This window comes from Eurosta solidaginis, chromosome 3, assembly GCF_040869045.1.
Source record: "Eurosta solidaginis isolate ZX-2024a chromosome 3, ASM4086904v1, whole genome shotgun sequence".
NCBI lineage: Eukaryota > Metazoa > Arthropoda > Insecta > Diptera > Tephritidae > Eurosta > Eurosta solidaginis.
The window spans coordinates 104,641,162-104,662,544 of NC_090321.1; the positions used below are offsets into that span (position 1 = coordinate 104,641,162).

Consider the following 21,383-nt stretch of genomic DNA (forward strand, 5'->3'; position numbering starts at 1 on the left):
CGGACGTACCCGTGGAGTACACCGAGAGGGTAAAAATCCAGTTTTATAAATGGCATACGGGACGTAGAAATGAAGCGAGCAACATAGGCAAACCCAAAACCCACATTTGCAGAAACGGTATCCCATGCACTGACTCAGGAAACAGTGTCACTTTTGAGTAAGCCGGCATACAAAGCTCACGCGTGGAAGTGGAAAGGCCAGATTGGGTAGACAGAATTTTGGAAGCACTGAACAGGTTACAACAGAAAAATGCCAGAGTTATGAAGTGTTTCAAGTGCGGTAACCCAAGTCACATTGCACGTCATTGCAGCACCGGTCCTGGTAGTTCCAACTTGGGTGGCCGTAAACGCAAAACGGGAGGAGATGAGCAACAGCGTGCCAGATGTAAAAATCGAGAGCTAGCTCCATCTGTTGAATGTCCTGTGATATCTTTCTCGCAAATTGGAAGAAAATCGAGTAGTCTTATACTATTTTCACACAGACGGCTTATTGAACAATAAAGGCAGTTTTCTACATTAAGGCGCTTATTGAGCTCAATCTTCCCTACAAAATTCGAATCTATAATTATTTCATTATTGACTGATCGAATGCCTAATGAAGTCAAAAGCACAATGCAACTCTGTTGTGAGCGTTCAGTTTCTTAGTTTTTGGTGTGTTCAGTGCTTAAAAATGTTATTTGTCAAAGTAAATGTCATTAGGGTAACTCATGTAATCTTATAAATGCCTTATAAAGTGTGTAAACGTATAAATTTATCTAGTGCGTAAACGAGCTGTCAAATTTTGTATGAAAAATCATTTACACAATTTGTATAAATTTACGCGCACATTTCATTGTGTAAATGCGGTAAACTCAAAGGAATGCAACCTTGCAGAGATTACAGCAGGCATTTTCATCAGAAATCTCCAACATCAGCAGGTCATTTACAAGTATATCTTACTAAAGACGTTTTAGTTTTGGTTTTTCACTTAATCTTGGCATTTCTTAATTTGTATAACAATCAAAAAATTTTTTTGGCAATAATATAGCTGATAAACAATTAACTTTATCAGGAATATTACTAGGTGCGTTCATATAACAACGTTTGTAAATGGAGATAATTTTACACCTTAAAAGTTTATATGCTTTCATGAGTCCCCCTATTTTCTGTCATATAGCAATGTCATTATATGCGCTAAAAAAATTGAATTGAATTTAAAAAACCAGAATTTGTTGTTTTCATAATGCAAAATAATAGTGATAGTGAGTAAATAAATATATATACTTTTTATATACACACATGGACATTAAAAATTAAGTGTATTTTGTTCCTTTAGCACCAAAACCTAAAAGAAAGCGATCGTTTTGGGCTGGAGATGGCGAAGTGGCTATCCTGGATTTGTGGGAAAAGCGTGCTGCTGATCTTCGATTTTCGCGAAAGAATGGCCATATATATAAAGAGATGACAAACGAGTTGGCAAAGTTAGGCTACAATTACACCGCTCGAGATGTTCAAGTCAAAATCGCAAATTTTACCCAGCGATACCGGTAAGAAAATATTAAAAGAGGTGTCAGAAGACGCGTATTAATCTCGACAACAATAATCCGAAACCAGAAAATAAAAATTGTATCTCTTTCCGGAGATATTTGTAGTTGAAGTTAGCGATTTTCATGTGGGTGTTGTAATGTTGGTGTACCCACAAAAAAATTGTGAACATAAGTGTTTTGCGCGGATATAGTTTTGGTTTCCAAACCGGTGTTGGACCCACCCAGGGTAATTTTTTATAAGCGCGGCCGAAGGCCGCCAATGCAAAAAGATGTTCTGCGCAAAAATACGGTAATTGTTTACCTTAGCTCATAACTGCTAAAACTCGTCCAAAAATATCAGGAGAGGTGTCAAAAGACGCGTTTTGATCCCAGGACCACGAATCCGAAGGCGGAAATTCAAAACTTTATTTCGTTTCGGAGATATTTGCAAACAATTGAAAATTTTCATGTGGTTGTTGTTGTTTTGAAGATTTTGTCGTAGCCAGAAGAAAAACTGTGGTTAAAAGTGCTTTGTGCGGGTATAGTTTTGGTGTCCAAACCGGTGTTGGGCTCACCCAGGGTAATTTTTTATAAGCGCGGCCGAAGGCCGCCAATGCAGAAAGGTGTTCTGCGCAAAAATACTATGGATCCTACCCCCGGTTTCGGAGCGCTCCGGGGCCATTTTTCGGTTTTTTGGAAATAACTTTTGACAGAAGTAAAATTTTGAATTTCCGCTCTCGGATTCGTGGTCCTAATACTTTTGGTTGGGTTTTAGCAGTTGTGAGCTAAAGTAAACAATTACCAAAAATACTATGGATTTCACCCCCGGTTTCGGAGGGACCCGCGGCTAATTTTTCGGGTTTTCGTTAATATCTTTTGAACGAGTAAAAATTTTTATTTTCCGGTTTCGTATTATTAACACTGATGTAAAGACGCGTCGTTTGACACCTCTCTCTCGATATTTTTGGCTGCGTAGTAGCAGTGTCATGCTGTCGTATAAAATTACCATATTTATGTATCAATTAAATTAAAAGTGGGACTAAGCAAAGACAAAACGGAAATGGGTCCTTCGGGTGGATCACCGTCAATATGGCCGTTTTATGCCAGAGTGCATCAAATAATTGGTGGCTTTAAGGCCAATCGATTTTGTGAACTTATGTGTAGGTGTATCGTGTGCCAACCATAACCATTATTATCCTTTCCGACAGAAACTTTTGACGGCCTCTCGGCATTACTACAAGACTGGGAAGGGTATTGATTTGTAATGCGCACAAACAGATAACAGCCGAGAGGCCGTTTTTGTTGTTGTTGTAGCAGTGCTTTGCCCCATCCAAGAGGTGGGACTACAAGTTGTCATCAAAATCCTGTTACAGTATTCAAGGGCTAGAGTGACGTACGCCTCCCCGGGTATATTGCTTTCCTCCATTGTGAGTTTAGGGTATATGACTATAGGAACGGGGTTCGCCGGATAATTTCTGGCACAGAGGTCCGAAGTTTTTTGGTGGTGGTTTGTTGTTAGTGTTGTAGCAGTGCTTCGCCCCGTCCAATAAGTGCGATCGATCACAAGTTGCCATCAATGTCCTCTAACGGGAGCCCAAAGAAACTTGCTGTTTCAATAGGGTGGACCATAATGAAAGGGGTGTTAGAGGCGTTGGTTCCACGATTTTTGTTCTTTTAACTAAGTAGTTTCTCATGACCTAGATTATTTATTTTCGAACACATTGTATACATTGTTTTTATATTATTGTTTCATTCATGTTGAAGTAGTGCTAGTCATAGTTTGGTTTTAGTTATTAGATTTCCATACATACATACATGAGTGACTAAATGGAAAGAGTAAAATTTTCGTCTTTTGATTATTTTGTTACTCTGATTCTTGACTCATTGTTACGGTCTGCTGTTATGGTCTACAGTTACGGTCCACTTGGGAGCGTTTTCGTGCGAACACACCTAGTGACTGGTGATGGGGCGAAAGTTGCGATACAAAAGTATCGAAAAACAAGAACGAAAGACCGGCGATCACTAATGAGAAAAAAATGCCATGAGTTTCCGGGATGAAAAGTAAGAAGAAGGCGAAACATTTTTAAAGAAGGAAAAAAAGAAAGGTTAGCCATTTTTCCGGGCTTAAAAAAACGAAGAAGACAAGGAAACATTAAATTGTAAAGAGAAAAGCTGATTCACCAAAAAAAAAGGAAGAGAAGCGACATATAAAGCCGACAGCAGTGAAAACCACCAATGCGGAATTGTAAGGTGCTCCTATTAATTGCACACTGCTTGCTGTTTAACTGAGTCCCACGTACTTATCAACCAACTACCCGGTCAGCACACTGGCACAATAATTTTCGTGAATAGCTTTACGCCTTCTAATTGTGGCGAAGCTTTTAACTAGTATTGAACAGTGTGGAATCTTCGTTTTTGCAATTTCCTGCGGACCCTAAAAGAACTGTTAAGAAACATTTAACGAATCTTACTGATACGACAGCATCGACAAGTCCGAATTCACATACCAATTTCATAGTAGTACAGGCACAAGCGAATTGCTAGAAGGCCCTTAAACCAACACCTCCGCCTACAGGGCCAGCGGTACGCTGCAGCGTAATACAACGAACGCCAAATTAGCACCAAATCATCCAGGTCGTGAAAGTCAACACGAAGTTCAGGTTCACTCGATCACCTCGGACCAGAGCGCAACAACCACCAACAGTACCAACACAGCGCGCCCAAGACCGCGCACCACAACCAACAACAACGTTTGAAACTGGGTGAGTCCGTTCCAGCTCGGGGAAATTATGTTATGTATTTATATGAAGTGATAAAATTCGTCACTTACAGATTATCGTTTCAAATTTTGTAATTCACTCCAAACACACTTAATGAACCTAAAGACCCTTTTCTGTAACTCGATTCGAAAGTACGGTATATGAATTCGGACATTTTGGTGCTCTTAACTCTATTGACCCGTCGGATATGTGCAATGTAAAACCAGTACCGTAATCTTGCGAGTAAGAAGCATTGTTCTGTAAAGCTCGCGAAAAGTCAATACAGTCAAGAAGTAGAAAGCCAAAATTATAAAATTTCGAGTTCTGCGAATTATTTTATTCAAGTCAAGTTACAGAATAGTGTCACCAGTATATATAGTACTTTACATATTTGAATGTGTCACTCTGAACCATATTTTTTTTATATATATATACATGCGAAAGCCATGTGAATGGGTAATGCATTACACATTAGCGACATATGCCTTTCCGCGAGAAATTAGAATCTAGTCGCAACAAGGGATAGAGGATTTATGTCTTTGTGATCATGAACCAATAAACTCGTTCTATAATTTTTTTGAAATATTTTTTTACTGCTCCACTATACTGTTGCGACTGAAACGTTACCTAAAAATTCATAAACTGCATGATTTCTATATGATTACACGGCACAAGTTGGTATGTACCAACGAAGACTAAAGCTATACAAACTTATTAAAGTGTTACGAGAGTTTTGCCCGACCATATCTATTGGTGTGGCAATCAAATTTTCATAGACTCGAAATAAGACAAATAAAATTGAATTTAATGCAATTGTACTTGCAAAAAGATAAAGTATGTATTACATTCAGAACATAGAACATTGGTATGTAATTTAAATGCAATCATAGAAGTTCCAGATAATATTCTAAGATTAGGTTAGACCACTAAAATTTGTAAGTTGTACCTAAACATTTAGTTAAGAAGTTTCGCATTCCATGGGGTGGGGTTCTTTTTATTTTCCTTTCACTTGCGCTTCAGCAACCCTTACTTCTAGTTTTGCTATCTTCGGAATTGTCTTTATATATATATATATATATATATATATATATAAATAGTGCGTACATACAAATTTGATGCACACGGGCGAGCGTTGTCGCATTTAGGACACTGCAGTCTAACTCTACTGGAGCGTAGTTCCAGTTGACTTATTTAATTAAAGGCAATTTTCTTTGCATCCTCTTACGTATTAGCGAAATGAAATGGAATTTATTGTAACAAAATTAAATACGTCAACATAAGGATAGAAAATAAAACGAGCTCCGTGGCCTTATTGAAACGACATACTTATGTTCGAAACAGTATATTATATTAGGTAATGCCTTGAATTTAAAGATGTATAAATAAATAAATTGTAATTAAAATGGGAATGCTGGCGTCTAAATTCTTTTAGAAGGCACTTAGGCATCCAGGTAAGGGGCGCCGAAATACAGGTGCGTCGGTGGCCATGGATTTTGAGGGTGGGATAAAGCACCGGGCGTCGCAACACCACCCGCGGCGCACCTCTATATATTCGGCCCTTGTTCCTTTTCTTTTTCAGCTTTTTTTTCTTTTAATTTTCAGCGTTAGTAACCGGCCATGTCCGGTTCGTTAGATTTTCTTTTGAGTTTTTTTGCATTTTAAATTTGAATGTTAACGGTCTGTCCGTGACGTCCGGTTCGGCCGGATGTTGTTTTAGTTTGAATTTATAAGCGTTTTGAGTCGGTCTCTGCGCTTCTGTCAGGGTTTTTTGATTTTGACAGCTTTCAGTTTGATAGGCATGATAGGAACTTGTTTCTGATTATGGCGCAGGAACAGTAAGGTTGGCAAGGACCCGCCCCAGCCGACAATGACTAGCCATTGCGCACCACCACATCATGCCGACCGCCTTCCTTACTGTTTCCACTGTAAATGCGTAACCATAACATCATGGAAATCATTTTACAAATAAACACCACAAACAACCAAGTTCAACAACATTAAACTGTACTACATAATTCCTTTTCATGTTAGCAAATCAATTGGTTTTGTCTTTGTTGTTACAATCCTTACACTTCCGTAGTTCATATATAATCTAGATTTCCTAAGTAAGAAAGTCACAATGAATGTTAAATAATATTTCATTTTTGTTCCCCTACTAGAGAAAAAAACTTGCAAAGGTATTTCAATATGAGTTGAGCTTTGGTGTGATAGTGGGCTCACATGTGATATTATGGTCTCGACTTAGTATCTTCGAAGCTCAGGAAGATTATACTTAGGGATTCTGCTCTATGAGGACCCCTATAGATGTGAATAGAAGCTGGTCGAAAAGCATTACGGAACCTCTTACGTTTCTATTGGATCATTATCTAGATATTCATGTTGCACAGGTACCTCTGTATTGCGCAGATTTTCGGCGTGTTAAGAAAGCCACCTCCCTGTTGGTTTCATTTACTTTTTTAAGTCCTACAAGTCTCCGTGTATCAACAACAGAATGTCAGCAGGCCACTAAGCCCAAAAACGATCACGGCGGAGTGAGGGACACATTTGGGACGTCCATGTTGTAAATAAGGTCGCCGATAATGTCAGGTTTCGCGAGAAGAAAAAACTGGAGAGATCAGGGACGTGCGATGGATATTTTAAAAGGGAATGGGCCATAGTTCTATAGGTGGTCGCCTTTTCTAGATATCGTTATAAAAGTGGACCAGGGGTGACTCTATAATGTGTTTGTACGATATGGGTATCAAATTAAAGGTATTAAGGAGGGTTTTAAAAGGGAGTGGTGATAGTTGTATATGTGAGGGTGTTTTCGAGATATCGACCAAAATGTGGACCAGGGTGACCCAGAACATCATCTGTCGGGTACCGCTAATTTATTTATATATGTAATACCACGAACAGTATTCCTGCCAAGACTTTAAGGGCTTTTGATTTCGCCCTGCAGAAATTTTTCATTTTCTTCTACTTAATAAAAAAAAAAAAAAAACAGAGAAACAATGTATATGCTCGGTTTATATTTTTATTGTGTTACGAATATATTAAAAACATGCCTTATTTTTATTAAAATGTTTATTTTAAACAGAATCAAGTACCGCATCTTCAGTACACTTAACACCATCACCACCACAGACATCTACTCCTTCTACACCGCAGCCCTCGTCCAACCCACCATCGCCACTACCAGGCTCGTCTGCGATCGAACCTAAAAAGGAAAAATATTGTTAGTGTTCACACGAAAGTCATGGAGAAATTTGAGGTGGTGTCAGTGGAAATAACTAATTACATGAAAAAAAGTGAAGAAACCGAAAATAAATTCATGAAAATTGAGGAAGAAAAGGCCAAGACATTAAAAGAAATAGCCCAAGACAATAAAGAACTTAAAAACGGCATATTGGCATTTTTAAATAAAAAAATTGAATATCACATACATTTCTGAATATTTATGTCATCAACATACAACATAAAAAAATAATAAATAAAATATGTACGTACTAAAATAATTGCATAGTCCTCGTCTTATTTGTTCAGCGGATGGATCATTGTCGCCCATCACAACATTAAACTGCGGTCTTTCATGACTTCTTCCTACTTCTTGGAACCTCTTCAGCTACAAGTAATTTATTTTATCATTCATTTCATTTAGAAAGTTATGAATGACGCAGCATGCCCTAATGATAATAGCTGCCTTACCAATTCTATTGTCTAAACCTTTTCCAATTCGACGGAATCGTCCATTTTAGCTGGCCAAAGCCATTTTCAGACACCCTTCTACATTTTGAAAGATTATAATTGAAAAGCTTTTGCGTTTCAGTGAGTGCCATAGAAAAAGAGTACGGCTTCATCAAAGTGGTGGAAAATCGGAACGCAAAGTCTCCAATGATTCATATTGGCATATTTGCGCCACCTATTTCCTTTTTACTTGCGGCCAGTAGTTCATTTTCTTCCATTACTTTCTTCATTAAAGATGCATCGTCCTGGAGAGCCGATGTTCACATATAAAAATCGATATCTAAATTGAAAAATAACATAATTAGCACCAATTCATGGCAAGAACTACAGCATAGTGTACCTAACTGTAATCCACTAAAGCTAATAATATAATGGAATACCATACTTTGTAGTTGTAATAATCGACTGCATCTTCTGGATTTGGTTTTATTTCGAAGTGACACCCATCTAGGTAAAAATGGTTATTTCCGTACATATGCATAAATACATGTAATTTTCCTTACCTATTGCCCCTAGCCATTGTGGGAAACCTAGACGATGAAAGCCACCCACGAGATCAGCTATAATTTCTGGAGTAGGTGATAATTTTTAAATAAATTGCGCTGGCATTGCTTCATAAACTTCCTCCCAGAACTCCCATACAATTTTGCATACCGTCGATATTCCAACTCCGAAAAGTTCTGATACCACTCTGTATTCTTCAGCTGATCCCAGAGTAAATAAAGCAATAGCAACCCGCTTCGAAAGTGGTATCACAAGTCGCCAATTTGTGTCCGACTTCTGCAAATGTTTTAGGAAGCTGCAGAGGGTTTCAAAGCTGGTACGATGCATGCGGAAGTGTGTCTTAAAAAAATTGTCGTCGTTGCAGTCACAAGTGACTTCCCCGAAAGATGAGGGCCGTCCCTATAATAAAAAGAATTACCTATAACTTGACAGTGTGTTATAAACTATAAATTGACTTACCAATTTCCAGAGGGATCGCCGAGAGGCTTTCGTTGCCATTAACCCGTAAAGGTACATCTGCTGTCGTCTCAGATGCTGCAAAATTAAAAAAATTCTTCTACTTTCGCTTTCTTTGCAAAGCAACGGCGTTGTCGTAACTTGCTTGCATCGATTGCAAAGCTTGCATACTTGCAGTATAAGCAACGAATATTTCTTTTAAATAATTATTTTCCTGCATTGTACGTTTACTTTTCAAAACCAATTAAATATTATTGTTATTAACAATTTAAATCCGCGATCTTATTATTGTTATTATTATTTTGACATTTCATCCGTCATACTAATCGAGCAGATACCTCTGTGTGAAAGCAAAAAATTTACGATTTCATTAGAAGGTGAAATGAGATCATTAAGTTTCTGTGTGAAAACAGTGTTAACGTCAGAGGAAATGTGGATGGCAAAGAAAGTGTTCTGACTGTCGATACGGGCGCATCTCATTCCGTGATCCGATCTGATTTGGTCAACAGGAGAGTAAAGCCATTACCTGGAGCAAGATTCCATACGATTACTGGCGAGTATAACCAAGTCCAGGGAGAAGTGGTGATGTGAAGTATTAATTGGAAAGATTATGGTTCTACACAAATTCATTATGGCGGAGATTGTAGATGGTGTCATATTGGGAGTGGACTTCTTAGTTGACCATGACATCAGGGTCCATATGCGGGGAAGAATTACGCGCTATAATAACCACGATATACCACTTAACTTTAGTTTGGAGAAAGGTTTCAGGAGTAATCGGGTACTGGTGGAGAAGACTCGTCCTAGACCACGAAATTCAAAGGTAAAGGTTGATGGAACAAATGGGCTAAACAAATCAAAACCGAAGGTACCTGTGAGAGAAACACTGTCATTGAAAAGCCCTAACGGACGTACTAAAACGAAAGAAAGGATTTCGCAGAAAGAATGCAAGGGTGGTTTCAAGCCAGGGCACACTACTGTTGTGAAGCGTCAGAACGATACTGATTATGCAAAACAAATCCGTCCAGCGCAAGCTCTACGAAGTAGTTCGTTGGCCAAACAACATAGTGTGAAGGAACGGCCCAGGGTAATGAGTAGTAAGATGAAACACTGGCATGACAAGAACTTTAGTTCGGAAGGTTTCTTGGCGGGAGATTTGGTACTGTTATACAACCCTCACCGGCGGAAAGGTGTTCCATCCAAATTTCGGTGCAGTTGGGAAGGCCCGTACAAAGTTGTTAAGAAGATCAGTGACACCATCTACCGCATACAAACCATTGGAAACCACGAAGTAGAAGAGTGGTACATTTGGAGATGCTAGCGGCGTTTAGATCGAGAGATTTGTCTGATCGGGACGATCAGACTTAGGTGGAGGGTAGTGTTACGAATATTAGCAACACTAAGGGTATTGCCATTTCTAAGCCAATGCTAAACAGTGATTTGTATGCACATCAATAATTCAATCATTATGTCTACACACATGTCCATACGAGCAGCGGAGAAGCAACGCACAAACACATGCATATATCTTATCTAAGGTACTCACAAGAGGGCAATCATTTGTGCAAGTATTATGAGAAGCAATAAACATAGTTGTGGCTGGTGATTTTGTAGCTGATAACTAACTAGTAAGTTCTGGAATGGAAAAGCCTAGAAGTATGCAACGAGGAAATCAGACACTATAAAAAGGTGACAGTAGCGGCGCGAAAGTTTAGTTCGGTTTAACTATCAATCAGTTTTGATTAAGCACGCATTCTGTCGGGTAATAGTAGAGTTATTTATTGTGAAGTACTTTAATAAAGGATATTTTGCATTATTAAATATTGGTATTATTGGAGTATTTTAACAGTTCAGTGATTCGAACTTAGCAGAAGGTTGCAAATAAAAGGATTTGCAAGTAAATTCGTTACAATATATTAATGATATATAGGCAATGCTCACATATAAGGGTGTTCCAAACAAAAGGAGAAAGGTTGTGAGGAATTTATCCCACAAAAAAAAATCTTTTTAAACTTCTCAAAAATAAAAGCATGGAACTGGAGATTAATTTATGCGAAATACAAAGAGGAGAGTAGGGATTTGCACTCGTGGGGAATATTGGTGACCGTAGTCGCAATTGGGGTAACGTGAACCTCAGGGTAGCGCGAAAGTTTGTGTATCCAAATGGCATTCTGACGAATTGGTAGAGTGGATGTCCAGGCACGGAAACGCGGTATAAGGTTTACTAGCTTCGTCTAGCTCGATCTGGCGGCACGCGAACTTTAAGTCAACGCTACTTATAAAGTGTGTGTCGTCTATGCGACTTAGTATACCCTCTATGTTTTGTAAAGGGTATGAATCTTTTACGGCGACGGCATTTAGTTTGCGAGCGTCTAAACAAAAGCGATTTTTCCCCGGTTTCCTTACCACTGTCGTTCGGTTACTCCAGGCACTCTCACTCTCCTCTATAACGCCCAACTCCAACATTTTATCGACCTCTTCGTATACGATGGCTTTCATCACCGGCGAAAGAGGGTAATGTCGCTCCTTAAAAGGTACTGCCTACCAATTTATCGCATGTTTTTCTAGACTAGTTCTTCCCAGCCCGTGATCTTCATATGTTCTGAAACCCTTGACTACCTCTTCCAAACGCTCTTTTTGTTCTGGAGTTAAAGTGTGTAAAACACGACGTTCGTTCCTGTCTTCATCAGACACCATCTCTTGCATTGTTTTTGTTAGATCGATTTCATCCACAGTAATAATTTCAGGTGCCAACTGAAACGCTCTCCAAAAGTCCACCCAGAGGTAGATATTTTGCTCGAGATATGGGCATAAAAAAATGTAATTTTTTTTTCCTCTGTATTAAACTTTACCGGTAAAGTTATTTTGCCTAAGACATTATGTCTGCGGCCGCCTGCAGTCTTGACAAAAAACACGTAACGTTCGATAGGAACTCCCTACAGCCACGGCCTAGAATGCTGACGGAGGCGCCAGTATCCAGTAAGCCGCGTGTTTGTATACCCCTTATCTCTATATCCGCATACACTCGCGGATCTGTGGTACTTACTGTTTTAATAGCAGCCACTAACCTCTGTCGGAGTTTTTTCCTCCTTTGAAATCGATTGCCCGACTGCTTATTTGAAGACTGATGACGTATTTCCTCCACGGTGACTTGACCCTCATCACCGGGATATAACGCTCATCACCTTCAGATTGGTAAACTTCATTCACATATTGTGTGCGTGGCGTAAACTACTCAACGGCGTGCGGTCCCGGCGCGGCAAGCATCGCTCGACCTCCTTGCATTCCATTCTTAATTGGTCTAGGGAATATGCCGAAATAGGGTAAACCATTTTAGCTAGCGATTCGCGCAAGTTTCCTTTTACTAATCGTACTATCTCGTATTCGGGTATTGGATTTTTAAGTCGCGAACGTAAAATACCAACTGCGTGGAAATACTCGTCGATGTTTTCTCCGGGCCTTTGCTTCCTCTCTGTCAATTCCCTAAGGATCTCAAAATCTGTACGCTGTTGATCCCCCATTTTTTGACCTTGATGTCTGACCTGGAAAATTCCCTATTTCTTAGTCCTGACGCTTCTTGATGCCCTGCAGAGATAGCTGCTGATGTGCCTTCCTCAGCAATTTGGGGTTGACGAATTGGTGGTGGGTTATTGCACGTGTAGGCTGCTGAATTGGCCATTGTTGTAGTATCTATGCATGCTGTTATTGTTAACATGTTGTTGTAGCCCCACCTCGGCGTTCTGCCTCACTCAATACTCGAATTGTGTTTTCGTCGTTTATTATTTCGATTCCGCGTATAATTATTACCCCCTGAAGGCTCGAACGCTGCCTCTGTATTTGGAGCTGCCCTAGTTAACTCCGGTAAACTATCGCGAATTTCAGTTATAATCGTTTGCTTCGCCTCAACCATTAATTCTTTTAAAATTGGTGCTAACTCATCCCTAAGCCCACGAGGGTTGCTTATAGCAGCACGGTTTGGTTCAATATTATTGGTAGCTGTAGGTTGCGGGAAATTCAGGTTCAATGGTGGAGCTCGTAATGGTTACGATTGCTCTTTCGGCGCTTTCGAAATAGTACCGGTGCTCTTGTTTGGCTCAGATGAAACGTTATTAGTATTCACTTGGCTATTCTTTCCGCCTGCGGCTACAGCAGTGCTATCACCTCCTATTCGTTCGGAGAGATCTATAAAGGTAAAGTCCTGGATGCTGCTACGCTTGGGGTTTTCCATTTTTGAAAATTTTAACTTTTTTGCTTGTTTCTTTCTGGATCGGGTGTTACAGGGTTCGCTACGTGTCATCCAATTAATGTTTTATTCCTTTATTATTACAAATTTGTTTCGCACAAAAAAAGGTAATTCGATTTCAAAATGTTTTGATCACCGATTGTAAAAGAGCTCCCATTCGATTTCCAAAATCAATTTAAAAATATTTAATTATGTTACAAAAAAAATCTCAAATTTCAAAGTTCATATATATAGGTTTGGGGCGGTTCAGATGACGTTCAGGCCTATCAAAAAAATGTTGATGCTAGGAGTCATTGGAGAAAACTCTTGCGTTCCTGGGCGTATGCACTTCAGTATTTCATAAAAAAATCAATATGTGGATATGTTTCAAAATTTTGTAATGAATCAAAAAGAAGAAAAAAATTTTTAAATTAGAAAAGATGCAAATAGTCGGCCACTCTAATGTGGCTATGCCATATATGGGCTATTGCTAGGGTCTGCCATCTGCTTCCAACTCCTGTCTGGGTGCAATTAAATTTTCGGATCAAACACCATTGATAAGTCACCGAGACAGGCCGTTGGTCGCATACGGCCAGACCCGTTTAACTCTATGATTGCATACGTGAAAAAATGCATATATATATTGTAAAGATTGAAATATATTTATACGAAATGAGCTTTGACTATTACTAACGAATTAGATGTTGATTTCGCGCTGCTGTAAAATCCTCACGATTACATTTTATTTCATCACCATATGTATATGGTATTTAAAAAAATTTCCTTTGTTTGGGCGCTATAATAAATAAAGCGGCCCCTCTCTATGCTTTCGTTTGGGCGCCATATTAAATAATAATTGTCACGTACACCTGTTAGAGGTGAATCCGCCCTATTTGCGCAATCAAGGTAGAATGTCCCCCAGCTAGCTCAGGGCGAGAGGTCGGGGCCCTTAACACTTGTCCACCTTGATGCGGGGCGGATGTCACAATCATCATTATATTACCTTCCATACGCACCCCTCGCAGAAAGCCCACCCTACCTTGGACCGCTCGAGTTTCTGCCTGGCAGCGAGTCCCCTTACTGCCTGCTCCTAATGACCCTATTGACTTACCCTGACGTCATCTTCCCCCTCCCGAATCAATTAAGTTAGCAAACCATAATAATTTTTTTTTCTCATCTTAAGCAGGGCATTTTTTAATCTTGAATAATCTTATGACCTAAGCAACAAGCAAATAAAAAAAATAGATTTACTTTATCTAAGCACTAGGTTGATGTCGAAATATGGTATTTTACCAACAGCGTAGTTATTGGTATGTCTTAAATTTCACAGGAATTACAGCAAAAACATTATACTGAACAATCAGCTAAACTACGATTACATATACTTTTTTATTGGACCTTACACCTAGGTAAAAAAATATTAAATCAGCTCTGCTTGGACAAAGTACAAAAAAAAAAAACAAGATAAAAACTTTTAGATCCGAATACACCAATAAAAGCTAGTGATATATATGGGGTATTCCATCCCATTTCGACCAATTTGAACCCGACCCCTTTAGAATTGGCTGAAAGTTTTTCTTCTTTTTCTAGCTTACGAAAGACGTTTTTCAGAATTTTTTCAAATTTTTTCATCCAACTCAAAAAAAGTTATGAATTTAAAAAAAAAACACCGTTTTTGTTTTCAAAATGCTATAACTTTTTCATAAATTGACCGTTTGGGATCTTTTTTTTTAATTTTTTTTAAATGTACTTTTCGGAAAAAATTCAAAAAAATTTTTAAAGTTTTTTTTTTGTAATTTTGCAGTTTTTCTAGATTTTTCGAATTTCGCCATTTTTTTTCTCATAAAAAACTTCAGTCAATTCTGCAATCATCCCCACTAATCCCGGAGTAGGCCGATGATTTTTTTTTTAATTTAATTGAAAAAAAACTTTAAACATTTTTTTGTATTTTTTCCGAAAAGCACATTTAAAAACAAAAGATCTCGAACGGTCAATTTTTGAAAAAGTTATAGCATTTTGAAAAGAAAAACGGTGTTTTTTTAAAAATTCATAACTTTTTTTGAATTGGATGAAAAAATTTGAAAAAATTCTGAAAAACGTCTTTCGTAAGCTAGAAAAAGAAGAAAAACTTTCAGCCAATTCTAAAGGGGTCGGGTTCAAAATTGGTCGAAATGGGATGCAATACCCCATATATATATAGAGAAAAAAACACTAGATCAGAACTTCTCGACTCACCAGGTTACATAGGCTGCATCAATTTTCGGAAACCCATCCTCTTCTACACTATCCAAGCACTTTCGGCATTTGTGGTTTATATTAGATATGGTGTCTTCCTCCTTCGATCGTGTGATCCTGCATCGGTATTCGCCACTGGTTCACGCTAGCATCCGAAGCAGAACATTTTTTGCGCAACGCGTTTCCGGGTTTTTATTTTATTTTCGGAGCACTTCTTCCCACTAAAATCGAATCGGGTTATTTTCTTTTAAACGTAGGCGCGCACCGGGAAACTTCCTTAAGTAATTATTTTAATCAAGCAAAAATTTTTGCGAGGCAGATCCACGCACTACTGACTGTTGGCACTCTATGTAACACAATTAACTTCTTTACCTATAGTTACCCCTATATATATTCAAGCGCGATCCATACGATCCTATTGTTATTCTCCGAAATCAGCCGCAACCACTAACCCCCTATCTTTGTCCTTTTCCATATTTTCACCACCCTTCCTGGCCATCTGGCAACCTCCTATATCGAGCTTTTTAAATTTCCCATTATTGGGTATTTTCTCATTTTCCTTAGTTTGACATTTCGGGTTTGTTTATATTTTCTTTGCGTGCGCTAATTTAATCTCATGGGTAAATATTAAAATTTTCTCATGTAATTCTTTTATTTAAAGACGGTGGTGAGGTGAATCTTTAAAAACATTGTTAACAAAAAAAGACAAACAAGGTTGTGTGCTTCCCTTCGTACATGCGTATAGACTGCCTGTGGAAACAGCTACAGTGACTCTTTACCTCACTCACAACTGCTATTACTCATCCAGAAATATCGCGAGAGGTGTTAAAAGACGCGCTTTGGGCCCAGGACCACGAATCCGTAAGCGGACATCCCAAATTTTGTCACTGCCTCGAGATATTTGCAAAAGAAAACAAAAATAAATGTTCATATGGCTGTTGTAATTTTATGGTTTATTACCCAACACAAAAAAATTGTGCACTTATCTAAGTTATATAAGTTTTTTTTCCTTTTGTCTTTTCCTCTCCATAGCGCGGATACTATAAGCCTCTGGCTTTGGACTCTTGCTACCCTGCTGCCACACTCCAGCGGTACAAGGTGAGGTCAAGCCCAATGCGAGGAACACCCACACCATACAGTTGAAACTTCTAATACTAACTTCACACAGACGGCTTATTGAATAATAAAGGCAATTTTCTACATTAAGACGCTTATTGAGCTCAATCTTCCCTACAAAATTCGAATCTATTATTATTTCAGTAGTAGCTAATCGAATGCCTAATGAAGTCAAAAGCACAATGCAACTCTGTTGGCAGCGTTCCGCTTCCGTTTCCGCTTCTTAGTTTTCAAAGCAAATGTCATTGTCTGCATGGCGGAACGATACAAGGTGGCCGCATCGAACAGCTGATTATAACCTTTTTTATTTGATTTGATACATCAACTGCCGGCGCAGTACGATTTTGACATTTGTCCATCGAATTTACAAGTACATGGAATTTTTTTTGTTTTAGGTATGTCACCATGCTCCCACCTTGTATCGTTCCGCCATGATTGTCTGTCTCATCCTTCATACTAATCGAGCAGTTACTTCTGTGTGAAAGCAAAAATTTTACGATTTCATTAGCAGGTGAAATGAGATCATTAAGTTTCTGTGTGAAAACAGTATAAGACGCTTGATTTTTAGTCTGAGTTCAGAACTCACACTTACTGAATCTAGGCTCTGGTACGAAGTTTAAACTGTTAGGGAAAAATTAAGCATCTCTAAAAATAGCATTAACACAATTGCTTAGTTTCATTTACGATTTACTGAGTTTGGCCCAACGCAATTTTTTTAACCGTTCCTAAAACCTAACTGCGCTATACATTTTATTTCATTGCAATCAAGTAAAATTAGGTTCACAACGTTTGACTGATGAAAGACATAGACTTATCCTAGACATCTGGAAATGTATTACCTAAATGTACACTTTATTTTTGTTTGTGCAGTTTGAACTAAGGCCAAATGTCTCCTTTATTAAAATTTTATATAGGAAACTACGGAAACATCCTACAATGTTGGCTTTCTACAACGAATACGACACTCTAGTAACTTACCGAATTGTTTGTATACCACTAAAGTAAAACTAAAATTTGGTCCTTTTTTGAGGTCCGGTCCCTTTTTCGATGAATTTTATCCCAAAGGTGTGGCAACCGTGTTTGAGAATGCATGTCACAAGGTTGCTTTTTCAGAACTTAATATTTTTTTTAAATAATGAAATAGTATGCAAGTGACTGCCATAGTAGTAGACATGTACATTAATATTATGAACAAAGTTTAAAACTAAAAAATTTTTTTTTGAAATATAATCTAACAGAAGATGGACACGAGGCGTGGCTTCATAGATGCGAATTAGGCACAGCCTAAGAAATCTTGAGGCGTAGAGAGATCTTAGCTGCATGCCATATCTTGTAAGCGTCTGAGAAGCTACGCCTCGTGTGTATCTTGCCTAAGTTTAACTTTTTACGAGATCCAACATTTTTAATTAATAATAAATAACACGTAAAGCAACTACGCTTAAGGCGACGCTTTTTGGCACTTGCGTTGCGTCTACATCTGACGCTCTATATTTGCTTCAATCCAAGCAACGCAACGCCAACGTCAAAGTAACACACAAATCATTAAAAACTTACGTTCTTCTTCAAGTTTCTTGCATTTTAGAAAAAAACCGAGTTTCTATCGCCGTACAACTAAATAAAAGTCATAATTTTGTATTCATGTCGATTTCGTGATCGATCAGTGGAGACGGCGGACAATATCCTCTTGGAACGCGACGCAATCTGACGAGGGCATAATAGCCCAATGGTCGCAGTGCAGCCCCGATACATTTTCGATCTATTTTCATGTTATAAAAATAGTTGTATTTCATTTTTGCTCATGACAAAAAGTCAAAATGTGACTTACTTTTCGTTCATTGTCACAGTAACGTCCGTTATTTCAAAGTGACACTTTATTTGACAAATCACTGAACGATTTCTTTCAAATAAAGTGCTTGTTAGCGTTCGCCGAAGAACGAAAACGGCCCGTGGAATTATTATCTTATGTAGCGCAAGAAAGTTATTATACGGAAAGCAAAAATTAGCCAGCACCAAAACGGAAAGTTAGAGAAAATTCAAAATATAATGCATAGGTATAAGATGCATACAATGTATAAAATCATTTTCATTAAGCGAAATTTGTATGACATATCAGATTTGTAAATATTTTTTTAGTTCTGCAACTGTTAACATATTTATAACATATAGTTAGAAGGAAGAAACATGACTAAGGCAAGACGCTTCATAGACGCGTCATAGACGCGTACAAGATATGACATGTAGCTTCTATTTTTCTACGCCCCAAGATTTGCACACGAAGCTACTTTCGAACGTCGCTACAAAAAGCAAACAATTATTGAAAAAAAAAAAGTAAGAAATTAAATTTCTTCAGGTATATCCGTCCCCGAAACCAAAGGAAAGTAGGTATTAAAAGTTGTTTGCATCCCCGTGCCTTGTAAATAATGAAAGGCAACATTATACCACCGCAGACTAGAGAAAAAAGTAATTTTTGCTTCCCAACACTTTTTAGCCTTTCAATCGCTTCAACAATGTCTAACCAAGCTTTTGTGGTGTTGAATACTCTTTTTCGCTTTGGTAATATACCTTTCACGCACTTTTATTAACTAAAATAACATTTCCTAACTAATTACACAAATTTCCATACAAAAAAATGTTAACAAACATCGTGTTTTCCTTTTTTTCAAGCGTACATACGCTTAGCGACCAACATTGCAGTACCCTTAGCTAAATGAAGCTTTCATGCTTCGTCGCTTTTATGCAACTTACGTCTCGTGTGCAGCTCTTCATTCAAATACATGTCTTCGACATCAAAGCAAAGTACAGATTTCGTCTGCAGCATCTAATACGCTTCTATGACGAGTAGTATCATGTGCACCTTGCCTAATGACTACATTTATACGTGTTTCATTTATTTTCATTGAGGAATAAGTTCGTAAAAATAAAAAGCATGTGTTTATAAAGTACATGTGAAGCCCCATAGATAAAATGAGTAATAGAATGAACTTTGGTTTGTATATAACATTTTTAAAATAAAAATCTCCTGCTAAAAAAGGAGCAAAACCTAAGTACATTTTTTCATTATCGTACTTAAATACACTCCCTTTTGTGATTTAGGATTTTGGGCAAATTTTGAAAAAACTCCGAATATCATTCCTTCATTACATCAAAGATTTTTGAAAGAATAAGATGTTGCATGCGCGAACTTCAGTGGAAAGCAGCGGGGCTTTACAAAATTCTAGTAGGTCACTTTCACCACACCAAAATTTTAACACAATTTTTAACATAATTTAAACACACAAAATACACAGATTGGAGTTTTACAGAGTAAAAATTTAAATTCTGAACAGATTAGCAAAATAAAAAGTGTACAAATAATTGTTACATATTAAACACAGACAGAGGTAGTTCAACAAATTCTGCTGTGGTAAGTCGTGAATGCGACCTACTAGAATTTTGTGAAGCTGCTTCACACTATTTTTCGTCCCTGCAACATCTCTATCTTAAAATTGCATCAGAGTATACTTCATTCGACTGCCTTATTTTACTGCCTTCCACTCTATTCGCAATATAACCTCAATTTAAGCTGCCGAACTATATAGTAAACAATGCCCGCTCACTTGAGAGGACTGAATCGCTGATGGCAAATTCACTCCTTTTATAGGGCGTGTGTTACAAAGCATTTGGAAAATACACCACTACTTTGGCACTTCTGTATATTGCCATTTACCATATGGTGGCATTATTGCTGTAACTGCCTGCCATCAGCTGTTGGTTGTTGACTATACTATATAGGCATAGTTTCAGGCGCAAGTAAGAAAAGAGGTACAGGGGGGTTATGTTATTGGAACGCTACGTTACAACATAATATAGAAAACTACGAAGTTAAAAAACTAAATTTGAAAATTTAATTCTTAGCAGATAGGTATATCTTCCAAATAATGCTCATCAGTGAGTTTGCTTCTGTACGAGTTTTTAATAAAAGCCATAGGTGAAAACACTGATTCCCAGGGGATTCAGGGGTAAGAGTATTTACGCTCCTGTGGAGTAAAATGAAATGTCGACTTAAGCTTCGCTTGCAAATATAATTTATAATTTTTTCCGCAAATTAAGCATTGTGGCCTATTGGCGCTATTTAAAACAAAAAAACTCTACTTTCAATTCAACCTGAAACATTTTGCAATTAGAAGTATGTACATACATACATCCGTATTGTACGTCAAAACACTGTACCAAGAGTGAGTGTGATACGTGCTTACTAAGGCTAAGTAACACAGCACTGTGCTGTGTTATTGTGTTAACACTCAGTAATGTGCGGCACGCACACGCACACTTATCGATTAATATATAACACAGAGGCACACTCGATGGCACAAAGCTGACTGTTTCTAAAGCACAGATAATGACACTCAGATCGTAAGTGCACATTCATACATACATAGTCCATTATGATTGTTTTTTGCTTGTGTGTTGATTGTACTCATAATCTTGCCTGTGTATTACGTTTAAAAGATGTGGGCACAAAATGTATACTCTAAGTTGAAAATGTTCTATTTAAACCAGGCATGCTTACACAACTAACCGATATCATTTTGTTACGATAATCAACGTTAATAAATGAAACGAAATGACTTTGTTAAGTTAAGCATGCCTGATTTAAACAAAAGTTGTGGTTATATAAAGTAGATTCGCTTAACATGGGAGTATGAAAGAAGATAAATGTTGCCATGATTTACTTTTCTAAATGGCGTCAATCGTGGAGTTAGAGGTAAGTAACACAGTACTATGCTCTGATATTGTGCCAACACTCATATCGACTTTCGATAATCAGTTATAACACAATTGTGTGAACACAATGTGTTAACACTGCAAAGTGTGCCTGTGC

The 21,383-nt window shown here is 37.9% G+C and overlaps 1 long non-coding RNA gene and 1 pseudogene across 1 annotated transcript in view; both read right to left on the reverse strand.

Annotated features, from left to right (window-relative positions):
* The window catches only part of LOC137247293 (developmentally-regulated GTP-binding protein 2 pseudogene), a 217,602-nt pseudogene that overhangs the window by 179,023 nt on the left and 17,196 nt on the right, over positions 1–21,383 (reverse strand).
* The window catches only part of LOC137244217 (uncharacterized), a 33,517-nt gene continuing 19,405 nt past the window's right edge, over positions 7,272–21,383 (reverse strand). The window contains exon 3 of the long non-coding RNA XR_010950846.1: positions 7,272–7,462. This is a non-coding gene — a long non-coding RNA (uncharacterized lncRNA). The remainder of the gene's footprint in view (positions 7,463–21,383) is intronic.